General features: G+C 48.7%; 1 protein-coding gene across 1 annotated transcript in view; it reads left to right on the top strand.

Annotated features, from left to right (window-relative positions):
* The window catches only part of cep112 (centrosomal protein 112), an 804,780-nt gene extending 793,037 nt beyond the window's left edge, over positions 1-11,743 (top strand). Inside the window, exon 28 of the transcript XR_011936273.1 lies at positions 11,587-11,743. The gene's annotated coding sequence lies outside the window, so the exon portion shown is untranslated. The remainder of the gene's footprint in view (positions 1-11,586) is intronic.
* Positions 11,744-13,259: the final 1,516 nt, after the last annotated feature.

Here is a 13,259-nt window from a genome sequence, read left to right on the forward strand (position 1 = left end):
AGAATCGCCGGGGGCTGGTGTGAATCCCGCCCCAGCCGGTTGCCAAATTCTCCGGCACCAGACATTCGGCGGGGGTGGGAATCGCGCCGCGCCGGTTGGCGGGGCCCCCCCCCCCCCCCCCCCGGCGATTCTCCGGCCCACGATCGGCCGAAGTCCCGCTGCTGGAATGCCTGTCCCGCCGGCGAAAATCAAACCACCTCTCTTACCGGCGGGACAAGGCGGCGCGGGCGGGCTCCGGGGTCCTGGGGGGGGGGCGCGGGGCGATCTGGCCCCGGGGGGTGCCCACACGGTGACCTGGCCCGCGATCGGGGCCCACCGATCCGCGGGCGGGCCTGTGCCGTGGGGGCACTCTTTTTCCTTCCGCCTTCGCCATGATCTCCACTATGGCGGAGGCGGAAGAGACCCCCTCCACTGTGCATGCGCGGGGATGCCGTGAGCGGCTGCTGACGCTCCCGCGCATGCGCCGCACGGCAAAGTTATTTCCGTGCCAGCTGGCGGGGCACCAAAGGCCTTTCCCGCCAGCTGGCGGGGCGGAAATCAGTCCGGCGTGGGCCTAGCCCCTCAAGGTGAGGGCTCGGCCCCTCAAGATGCGGTGAATTCCGCACCTTTGGGGCGGCGCGATGCCGGACTGATTTGCGCCGTTTTTGGCGCCGGTCGTCGGACATCGCGCCGATTGCGGAGAATCCCGCCCCTTGTTTCAAATGTTATGAGCATTCAGGTAAAGTGCCCTTATGCTAGTTTTTACACCTTTTTGAATCGTAACACCTCCATTAATAACATCTCCTGAGTTCTTCTTCCATCTAACTTTTTTTCATAATTTTCCATGTAGTTGAACTCACCTCCCCACGTGCTAACCTACTGCTTCGTCCCTTTGACCGTTATACTTCCCGTAGTTTTACCCTTCCCTTCCCCCCCAACTTGCTCGTTTAATGTCCTTGTGACCACTATATTTATCTTTTCCGCTAGAACACGGGTCCTTATCAGTTCAGGTGAAGACTGTCCCAACGGTACAGATCCGTCCTGTTCCAATACTGGTGCCAATGCCCCACGAAATGGAATCCCTCTTTCCCGCACCATTCCTTTAGCCGCGTGTTTACTTCCCTAATTTTTAATCCCAATGCCAGCTTGCAAGTGGCTCAGGTAGTATTCCAGAGATTATAACCATTGAGGACCTGTTCTTTAATCCAGTTCCTCGTGCCTCATAATCCCCCAACAGGTCCCCTTTCCTAGTCTTGCCTGAGCTCCTGACCTCATTACAGTCTTGGTTCAAACATGGACAAAAGAACTGAATGCCAGAGGTGAGGTGAGAATGACTGCCCTTGACATCAAGGCAGCATTTGACCAAGTATGGCATCAAGGAGCCATCACTAAATTGGAGTCAATGGGAATCGGGGGGGAAACTCTCTGCTGGTTGGCACAAAGGAAGATGGTTGTCGTGGTTGGAGGTCAATCATCTCAACTCCAGGACATCACTGCAGGAGGACCTCAGTCGAGTCCTAGGCCCAACCATCTTCAGCTGCTTATCAATGACCTCCCTTCCATCATAAGGTCACAAGTGGGGATGTTTGCAGACGACTGCACAATGTTCAGCACCATTCGCAATTCCTCAGATAATGAAGTAGTCCATGTCCAAATGCAGCAAGACCTGGACAATATCCAGGTTTGGGCTGACAAGTGGCAAGTTACATTCACGCCACACAAGTGCCAGGCAATGACCATCTCCTACAAGAGGATCTAACTACTGCCCCATGACAGTCAATGGCATTACCATCGCTGAATCCCCCACAATCAACATCCTGAGGGTTACCATTGATCAGAAACTGAACTGAACTAGCCACATTAATCCAGGGCAGGTCAAAGGCTAGGAATCCTACGAAGCACGTCTTTCAGGATTTGTGGGAGGAAACTGGAGCACCCGGAGTAAACCCACGCAGATACGGGGAGAATGTGCAGACTCCGCACAGACAGTGACCCAAGCCAGGAATCGAATCCGGGACCCTGGCGTTGTGAAGGAACAGTGTTAACCACTGTGCTACGGTGCCACCCCTAGTTCTGTTGAAAGACTGTGCGGAAAGAATGATTCATTCTAGCAGGGATTGCATGAAGAAATAGGGTGTGGTTATTTTTAAAATAAAGCTTTATTATAAATACAATATTAAACTTTGTTAACTTCATACCCGAAAAGAACAGCTTACAATTACCCCTGAACACTTATACTCAATTTCCCATTAAATAACAAGCTATATAGATCTCAATCTATCTTACTGTGGGAGAATTGTGGACTCAACGTCAGGCAAATCAGAATTCAACTCCCCTCTCCACAGCTTTCTCCAAAAACTGCTCCTCTCCACAGCTTCTCAAAATGTCTCCCTGCCTTCCTTGGCTCCACCCAGCAATGACCTCATCTCCCCAAGCTAAAATACAAATTACCTCTGCATGCTACAAAAGCACTTTAACTCCCCAGGGACTTCCAAATCAAACCACAGTCCATTAGCCTATACTAAATAACACATTCCTTCATCAATTTCACCTTCTGGCTGCTAAAAACACCCAGACCCTGCCAAACAGATTTGTTTTTAAAAAACATGACTACTGCAGTCAAACACACACTAACCCCAGGCTTTTAACCCTTGATTTGGCCAATACTTAAACCCAATATTCTTAAAGTCTTCCAGTCGTCACACAAGGCACGAGTCAGGAGTGTAATGGAATACTCCCCACTTGCCTGGATGAGTGCAGCTCCAACAACACTCAAGAAGCTCTACACCGAGCGGAATGGTGGCACAGTGGTTAGCGCAGCTGCCTCATAGTGCTGCCGTCCCGGGCTTGATCCCGACTCTGGGTCACTGCCCGTGTGGAGTTTGTACATTCTCCCCATGTCTGCATGGGTCTCACCCCCACAACCCAAAGATGTGCAGGGTAGGTGGACTGGCCACGCTAAATTGCCCCTTAATTGGAAAAAAACGAATTGGGTACTCTAAGAAGCTCAACACCATCCAGGACAAAGCACCCGCTTGATCGTTACCCCTTCCACAAACATTCAAACCCTCCACCACTGATGAACAGTAATAGCCGTGTGCCGTCTACAGGATGCACTACAAGAACTCACCAAGGCTCCTTCGACAGCACCATCCAATCCCACGACCACTACCACCCAGGAGGACAAGGGCAACAGATACCTGGGAACCCCACCATCTGAAAGGCCCCCTCCAAGTCATTCACCATCCTGACTTGGAAATATATCGTCTTTCCTTCACTGCCGCTGGGTCAAAATCCAGGACACCCTCCAGAACAGCACAGTAGGGGTACCTACACCACATGGACTGCAGCATTCAAGAAGGTAGCTCACCACCACCTTCTCACGGGCAATTAGGGATGGGCAACAAATGTTGTCCTAGTCAGCGAAGCTCACATCCCGTAAAAATGAATTTTTTTTAAAGTTGAGAAACTATTTGCCCCAGGGCTCCCCTAGTGGTGGATGTGGGAGGGCAGGCAGGGCTTCATTAGCCACAACTTTCTGGGGCAAGAATGGTACCAACCAGCGCAGTGTTTGAAGATACTAAATCAGCACACCATCACGAGGCCCAAGTGCTTTTCTCCTTAAAAATAGATTATTAAAGTGCTCCATTGTAGGATTCTCGCTCCCCCCGACCAGCTGATTTCATAGAATTTACAGTGCAGAAGGAGGCCATTCGGCCCATCGAGTCTGCACCGGCTCTTGGAAAGAGCACCCTACCCAAGGTCAACACCTCCACCCTATCCCCATAACCCAGTAACCCCACCCAACACTAAGGGCAATTTTGGACACTAAGGGCAATTTATCATGGCCAATCCGCCTAACCTGCACATCTTTGGACTGTGGGAGGAAACCGGAGCACCCGGAGGAAACCCACGCACACACGGGGAGGATGTGCAGACTCCGCACAGACAGTGACCCAAGCCGGAATCGAACCTGGGACCCTGGACCTGTGAAGCAATTGTGCTATCCACAATGCTACCGTGCTGCCCATTTACATTAGAAATTATTTTGCCAACCTATAAATAACTTTAATTTAGAAAATTAAATTGAGGGCAGTCGTGCTGTGACAAATCTGAAGCAGAATCTGAGGTACAAAATGATCAGAGCTTTCGAGCTAATTTTCAAAAGGCCTTTATTAAAGAAGGAACTAGATTCTCGTGCATGCAGCGTTTAGTCAACAACATAGTGACACCGTTTCACTGCCACCTGTCATGTTGAATACATTCAAGAGGCATTGAATATATTCAAGAGGCGGCTAGATGTGACACTTGGGGCGAATGGGATCAAGGGTTATGGGGAGAAAGCAAGATTAGGCTGTTGAGTTGGACGATCAGCCATGATTGTGACAAATGGCGGAGCAGGTTCGAAATTCCGAATGGCCTCCTCCTGCTCCTGTCTTCTATGTCTATGTTTCTATTACAAAGATTGACCTGTCAAAAACTATGCAGGTGTTTTGACTCTTGCCATATGCTCAAGGTGGTGGTGCAGCTGTATTTTTGGAGCAGCAATATCAGGGACTGAACATGACTGAGGACGGCAATATGCAGCCTAGAAATCAATACCTACCAGCAGTATTAATGGATGAGTGCCTAAGACATTCACATGGTAGACCGGCACGTGGCACGGTGGTTCGCACTGCAGCCTACGACGCTGAGGTCCCGGGTTCAAATCCCGGCCCTGCCTCACTGTCCGTGTAGAGTTTGCACATTCTCCCCGTGTCTGCGTGGGTCTCACCCCCACAACCCAAAGATGTGTAGGCTCGGCGGATTGGCCACGCTAAATTGCCCCTTAATTGGAAAAAAAAATAATTGGGTAATCTAAATTACAAAAAAATACAATCACATGCTCTTGTCTACTATTATAGCATTTATTTAAAATCAGTTAGTAACTTCATTTAAACCGTGGAGTGAACAATGTCATACAGAAACATCACGTGCTCATTTGCTGACATTGGCGAGTCATTTCCAGGCTATAGCTTTTGTAAAACATTTCTGGTGGCTGAGTTTGGTGAATGTACTGCCCAATGTGGCATTGTGCCATCCAGAACCACAATGGTTCCAGGTTCAATTCCCAGTTATTGCTGAGTTAGCTGTTCTGATGCCGATGCTCTAGATTTGGCGCTCCAGAACAGAAGAAAAAGGGGGAAATCAGCCAGAATCCTCTTCCTGATTGCCATTGAATGATTCCCCCTTTGGGACTTCCAGGGTTATATGGGGTCAAATGTTTAGCCTTCTGCTGCCACAAACCTTGAGCAATCTTTATACAAACTTTTTCTGTTAGTGTATTCTATTAATACACCCATAGTTGAAAACACCAAAGTCAAAAGAAAATATTGTCAAGACAGAAGACCTGAATGCTGAACCATATCCTTTGAATTCTGTTGATTCCTCACACCAAGTGTCACTATCACTGCTTCGTATCTCCGCCCGAAACCTGCTGAGCATCGTTTCCAGTGAGCTAGATTGAAGCAGAATTTAAAGCCATGTCCCATTTAACTCCTGCAAGGAGATAGGAGGTGGGGAGGGGTGAAATTGGTCTTTGTTAATTTCCGTCCCTTGTAGAATAGCCGTGGACACCACTTGACCAAGATTGAGAACATGCCATGTGAGGGACTACATGTTTGAACCTGTGTTCCCCCAGTCTGACACAGCTGCATCCCCAGAAAGGTGTTTCCATTGATATGAACACTTACAGAAGTGTATTCATTCGAATTCTAGTCTTTATACTTCATTGGCAGTGGCGTAATGGTAATGTTACTGCACTAATAATCTAAAGGCCCAGGCTAATGGGGACATGCTTTCAACAGTAAATTGAAGGGGTGTAGATTAGGTTGATCTTAGATTAGGATAAATGGTCGGCACAACATCGTGAGCTGAAGGGCCTGTACTTTGCTGTACTGTTCTATGTTAAACCCCACCAAGGCAGCTAATGGAATTTAAACTCAATTAGTGAAGAGAGAGCCGGTCTCAGTAATGGTGACCATGAAACAAATAGTCATAAAAACCCATCTGGTCCGTAATGCCCTTTAAGGAAGGAAATCTGACGTCCTTGGCCTGGTTTTGACCCCAGATCCACGACAATACGGTAGAGTCTTAACTGCCCTTTGAAATTGCCTCGCAGGACACTCAGTTCAAGGGCAATTAGCGGTGGGCAGCAAATGCAGGCCCAGTCAGCGATGCCCACATCCCATTAAGGAATTTTAAACATTCATTTATACCACAGAAAAAGGCATTCAGCCCAACTGATCCACACTGGTGTTTATGCTCCACACAGGCCTCACCCTACTCCACCCAACCCTATATGTGTACCCTTCTATTCCTTTCTCCCTCATGCACTCTCACCCCTCCCTATCTCTTCAACGATGTGGAGATGCCGGCGTTGGACTGGGGTGAGCACAGTACGAAGTCTTACAACACCAGGTTAAAGTCCAACAGGTTTGTTTCGATGTCACTAGCTTTCGGAGCGCTGCTCCTTCCTCAGGTGAATGAAGAGGTCTGTTCCAGAAACACATATATAGACAAATTCAAAGATGCCAGACAATGTTTGGAATGCGAGCATTAGCAGGTGATTGGGCTCTCTTCAACATCTCTTCTATCTCTTCAACATCCTCCAACCCTCCAAGATCTCAGTGCTTCTCCACTTCTGACTTGCCCTACCCCAATTTGAATCCCTCCACCGTATCCAGTGTCTTCTCTACCTTGCTGTCCTACTTTAAGACACTCCTTAAAACCTTTGATCAGTCTGTCATGATATGCAGACATGCAGATAATGATATACAGACAGGCACAGACAGGCAGCTAATGAACACAGAGAACAGGACATGACCAATGAGCAGGCAGGACACTCAGGGGTGGTATCTCACTATAAAAGGCACGAGGCACTCACACTCCACCTCTTTCCATTGATGAACATCTACAGAGTGAGTCAGGGTGTATGTACAGTATCACACCTCCAGCACACGGCTAAGAGCTAGTCTGGTTCAGTCAGACAGAGAAACCACACTTAGGTTAGTAGAGAGTCAAACTCATAGAGAACTGTGCTAACTGTGCTACTGGTTCAGTAAATCAGTTTGAACCAACTTCAAGGTCTGGAGTATCTTTTGGTTAAAGCTGCATCCAGTTGCAGCCTGTTTATCCCAGAGTACATAACACAACATGCTACCAGGAGACTGCTTAATCTAGGTGGTTTACCTCATGCCGTAACGTGACGACCAGCGAATGTATCCTGGCACCATGAAGAAGATTCAGGCTCCTCACCAGCTCAGGACCTCCGGCAATCTCAGTGCCAACTGGCGGACATTCAAGCAAAAGTTTCTGCTGTACATCGAAGCTTCAGACCTCGTGGGTGCGTCTAATGCAAGGAAGATCGCGCTTCTCTCAACCGTGGGTGATCAAGCCATCAAACTCTTCAACTCTTTTCACTTCACCGAAGGCCAGGACAAGACAAAGTTTCAGACCATCCTGGACAACTTTGACAGTCACTGTGAAGTGGACACCAATGAAATCTTCTAGCACTACATATTCAAACAGCCTCTACAAGGTAAAGATGAATCTTTCAACTCCTTCTTAACTAACCTCCACCTGCTAGCGCTGTCCTGCAACTTTGGTGATATTGCTGACTCCATGACCAGAAACCAAATCATTTTTGGAGTTCACTCTGATCCTCTGAGAGAGCAGCTACTGAAAATCAGGCATATGACCCTGCCAATCGCGATTGAAACATGCACAGTGCATGAGCACACAAAAAATCGCTATGTCCAGTACAAATCGGCTGGAAATGGGAAACTTGCCTCCCACGAGGCAGAGAGCGTGCAGGCCATCTCCCGGATGCAGCGCCTCAACATTGATGAAAGCAGCCATTTTGCGCGCTTTTCCTGGGGCCCCATGCATGCGCGATGCGATCGGGATAACAAAGCGGCCGACACCCACACTGCGCAATGTGCGACGATGCGCAGAGCGTCAGCACGCCAACGTCATTACGTGCTCGAACTGCGGCAACGCCCACTTAAAGAAACACTGCCCTGCAAGAGGCAGGCGATGTTTAAACTGCGGGAAGCCTGGACACTATGCAGCCTTGTGCAGGTCTGCACCACCAGTCAGGGGCCAGCGCTCCCAATTCCGATGATGGCGCGTTCAGAGCGTGCAACAACGATTACAGGATTCTGATCCTGGCAGCATGACGGATCCAGAGGAAGAATGCCTGGACTCCGCCTACTGTGTGAGCATCATTACCAAATGTGAATATGCCACATCCAACTCATCACAAATTCAATCCATTCTTGCTGTGGATTCTGCGGATGAATGGCGTGCGGTGATGCAGGTCAACCACTGCTCCATCCAGTTTAAGCTGGACACAGGTGCTTCTGCCAACCTCCTCTCACAGGCAGATTTCAAACCATCAAGAATCCCACCACAAGGTCCTTCCAGCAGCCTGCAGGCTCCTGGACTACAACGGAAATGCCATCACGGCATTGGGATCCTGTCATCTACTCGTCTCCAACCGGAGCACCCATGCACGGTTACGGAAATTGTCAAGACAGACAGAGAATCCCTACTTGGCGCGCATGCCTGCAAGCAGCTGAATTCGTGCAGCGGGTTTACACAACATCCTCCAATGCATTGACGACATCCTCGCTCAGTATCCGGATGTGTTCGACAGGATGGGCACGCTGCCATATCGATACGCCGTGTCCATGCCAATGGCCTGAAGCTGAACAGATCCAAATGTTGCTTTGGCATGTCGACACTCAAGTTCCTAGGTGACCAGATCTCTCAGCAGGGTGTGCGCCCGGACACAGACAAGGTTAAGGCCATAGAAGCCATGAAGATCCCTGAAGACAAGAAGGCGATGTTGCGCTTCCTGGGCATGGTCAATTTTCTGGGCAAGTTTATCCCAAACCTGGCCTCACACAGCACGGCCCTACGAAACCTGGTGAAAAAGTCCACTGCCTTTGAGTGGAAGGCAGAACATCAGGCAGAGTGGTTGGAGCTGAAAGCCAAGCTCACCACTGTACCCGTCTTGGTATTTTTCGACCCAGACAGGGAGACGAAGATCTCAACAGATACGAGCCAGGATGGCATTGGTGCGGTGCTGCTTCAACGCGATGGCACTTCATCCTGGGCACCAGTAGCCTACGCATCGAGGGCCATGACGCCCATCGAAACAAGGTATGCGCAAATAGAGAAGGAATGCCTGGGTCTTCTCACTGGCATTCTCAAGTTTCACGACTATGTCTACAGCCTGCCGACATTCACTGTCGAGACGGTCATAGGCCTCTGGTCCACATTATCCACAAGGACCTGAACGACATGACGCCTCGGTTGCAGCGCATCCTCCTCAAACTCAGAAGGTACGACTTTGAATTAAGTGTACATGCCTGGCAAGGAGCTCATCATCGCTGATGCATTGTCCCGCTCCATCACATTGCCTAGTGAACCGCTGGAAATCATCCGGCAGATTGAATCACAGGTGCAGCTGTGTGCTAGCACCCTCCCGGCATCTGATGAGAAGGTGGTTCGTATCCATGAGGAGACAGCCAAAGACCCCCTTCTTGCAGCGTGTCATGTACAACCTCACCAATGGCTGGCAGAAAGGGCAGTGCCCTCAATTTTACAATGTAAAGGACGACCTGACGGTGATTGATGGTATCCCCCTCAAGCTGGACCGGATTGTCATTCCACTCAGTCTCCGGAGCTTGGTGCTCCGCGAAATCCATGAGGGACACCTGGGCGTCGAGAAGTGCAGACGCAGAGCTAGGCAGGCTATCTACTGGCCTGGTATTAGCCAGGACATCTCGAACATGGTCCTCAACTGTGCAATCTGTCAACGCTTCCAGCCAGCACAGAGCAAGGAGACGCTCCAGCAGCATGAAATCCATGGTCCAAGGTTGGCATCGACCTCTTTCGTGCAAATGGTCGTGACTATGTGTTGATTATTGACTATTTCTCCAATTACCCTGAAGTCGTGAAGCTCACAGACCTCATATCTCGGACCGTCATCAAGGCATGGTATCCCACTCACTGTCATGAGTGACAATGGCCCGTGCTTCAACAACCAAGAGTGGTCTATGTTTTGCCAACTCATACCATTTCAAACATGTCACTTCCAGCCCAAACTATCCGCAGTCCAATGGGAAGGTTGGAAAAGGGGTGCACATTGTGAAACAGCTCATCTGCAAGGCCGCGGATTCTGCTTCTGACATCTGCCTTGCACTGCTTGTGTATAGGGCGACTACACTGTCCACTGGCATGTCGCCGGCTCAACTCTTGATGAACAGGGATTTGCAGACGACACTTCCAGCCATACACTTGCCCAACCTGGACCACCACCCGGTGCTGCAGAAGGTGCAGCAGCTCCGAAACTAGCAAAAGCGGGGCTATGATGCTCATGCCACCGATTTGCCCGTGTTATCCCCGGCAGACATTGTCAGAATCAAAATACCGGATGATGGCTGGTCTGCTCCCGCTTGTATGTTGTACATATGGCTGATGGTTCTGTTGTGCGACGAAGCAGATGGGCACTGCGCAAAGTTGCCTGCCCGCAACCGCTTTCTTCTCCATTTCCGTCCGTTGTTTTGCCATCTCCTGCTAATTCGAACTACGAGGCCACCAGTCAGGCTTCCATCCGCCTGTCAAGGCGTCATCATCCCCACCACCACACCCTCTCCGGCGGTCGACAAGGATCAGACGCAAGCCCCAGAGACTGGACTAATGAACATTTGTTTTGTTTGCTATGTTCTGTTTTCTCACATTAGACAGCTGTTTTCACATGTAAATACGTTCACATATGCCACCGCTTGTAAATATGTTAAATATGCCACCACATGTAAATACGTTCCCATATGCCAACAAAACATAAGAAAAAAGGGGAGATGTCATGATATGCAGATAATGATATGCAGACAGACACAGACAAGCAGCTAATGAACACAGAGTACAGGACATGACCAATGAGCAGGCAGGACACTTAGGGGTGGTATCTCACTATAAAAGGCACGAGGCACTCACACTCCGCCTCTTTCCATTGATGAACATCTACAGAGTGAGTCAGGGTGTATTTACAGTATCACACCTCCAGCACGTGGCTAAGAGCTAGTCTGGTTCAGTCAGACAGAGTAACCACACTTAGGTTAGCAGAGAGTCGAACTCATAGAGAACTGTGCTACTGGTTCAATAAATCAGATTGAACCAACTTCAAGGTCTGGAGTATGTTTGGGTTAAAGCTGCATCCAGTTGCAGCCTGTGTTATCCCAGAGTACATAACACGACACAGGCGTTTTTGGCAATCTGCCCTATTATCTCCCATTCATGGCTCGGTTTCAAATTGTGCTCCTGGGAAGCATCTTGGCCTATTTTACTATGTTAAAGTCACCATGTGAGTGCAAGTTGTTCTTGTTCTACTTATCTAAGTTCCCCCTAAGGTCGTCTATATTATTTGCCTCAACTACTCCATGTCCATGATGCATGTACATATCAGTCAGAGCAAAGTGCCTGCATATCACAATTGGCATTTGTAATCGTGTCCATAATGTACGTACATTCTAAAGCTCGCTCCTACTGTTTCTTTAGTGCATCGAAAGAAGACCGACTATGTAAAAGAAAAAAAATGCAAATGAACAAGTACAGGAGCAAGGATCCACACAGATGTCACCTAGGTACTAACTCCTGCATGGAGCGTGAGAAACAGAGTGTGAGCAAGTAATCAAACATCCCTTGATCTTTTGAGCTCCAATGTGAGAAAGACAAATAAACAGAAAATGAAGTTTGTCACACAAAAGGAGCCAGCAGTCAAGCCAAGTCTAGCTGATCTCACCAAGGGGCCATGACGCTTGTTAGGTAGGCATCAATTACAGACTCTCTTGCTGCGCGTTAATAAATAGGGAGGTGACAGCACTTCATGCTTTCCTGGGGAGACAGCAGCGTAGGTTGCTAACGTAATTTCTAAAGAGGAGACCGGCAATGGAAAGATGATGTAAATGGGCTTAGCCGAGATCACACCAGTTATCGTTATTCTTTCCTTGTCTCCCATTTGTATCATGGAACAAAATGTGATTGTTGTTGGACCCAGCCTGCTCTGTTTACTCTGCAGTACGAATCAATGGTATATGGAGAATTAGGCATAGTTTACTCCAAGGTCACATTTGTGACTTTTTCACAGTGGCTGCACCTCCTGCCCTGATGCTGGATGAAAGTCAAAGTAACATTGTGAAAGTTGTACTGCAGGTTTATATGGGCAGGCTGCCAGGGTACAGTGCTCAACACCATGACCAGTGCCATTGGCGACAGGCATTTATCTTTGTCTCCAGATGCAGGTACCAAAACTCTGTCTCAAATCTGAGTTTTGGAAACTTTTAATGCTTCCAGAGATCTTTATGCTGTCTCGTTTACATGGCAGTTGTAACATGAATAGAACATTGATGTTGAATTTGCATGCTAGTTTTGGAGACCAATCCTTGCAAATTGAACTCTGAATTGGCCCAGACTTAGCGTGAAGCTTTGTCTGGCCAACTAACATACCCTGGCCACCGTGCTGCCCTCGCGGAAAGTAATTTTGGACTTTGTGCGAAAGTAAAACAGATTTTACTCCCATTTCCATTGTGCGAATTTCACTCTCACACAGAATCAACATGACCCCCATTGAACTCAACCCTGATGTTGCGAAGAGAGGTTGAGCACAGCCAAGTTAATCCCTGAAAGGAGAGAGGGAAAGTTAGTTCCCAATCTGCTTGCTGCACAATCCCCCCTTTCTACTTTCACCCGGATTTCCAAGAGGATGGCAAAGTCCTTCTTCCAGCGACAAAGCTGAGCAGAAATTCAATGGGGTGTTTGATCTTTGGGTGACCACGTTGTGGGGCTGGCAACAAACAGGCGCCGAGACCCACGCCTCATTTAGACCTTGCAGGTGAGTTGCAGGGCGCAAAATAGGCAACTCACCGATTGAGGCCTCAAGAAAGAGTAAATTGGGAGGTGGGGGTTTGGGGGTCAGGATTGCAAAGGTGGAGGTCCTGGGGGAGCAGCTTATTTTTGTGGGTCCTGGGCAGACTGTGCAGCACCAAACAGTTTTGACTTCAAATGTTAATTGGGTTCTATTTATGTAAAAGGATCCCAATTTCGATACTAAGAAGAGCCTATCACCTGAAACACACAAGCAATTTGAGCGTCCAACATAAAAGGTCTCTTTCAAAATGGAGTGGATCACTTTGCTGGTGTTAATGGGGCAGGATGGTGACCGATCCATTCTA

This window comes from Scyliorhinus torazame, chromosome 18, assembly GCF_047496885.1.
Source record: "Scyliorhinus torazame isolate Kashiwa2021f chromosome 18, sScyTor2.1, whole genome shotgun sequence".
Classification (NCBI taxonomy): Eukaryota; Metazoa; Chordata; class Chondrichthyes; order Carcharhiniformes; family Scyliorhinidae; genus Scyliorhinus; species Scyliorhinus torazame.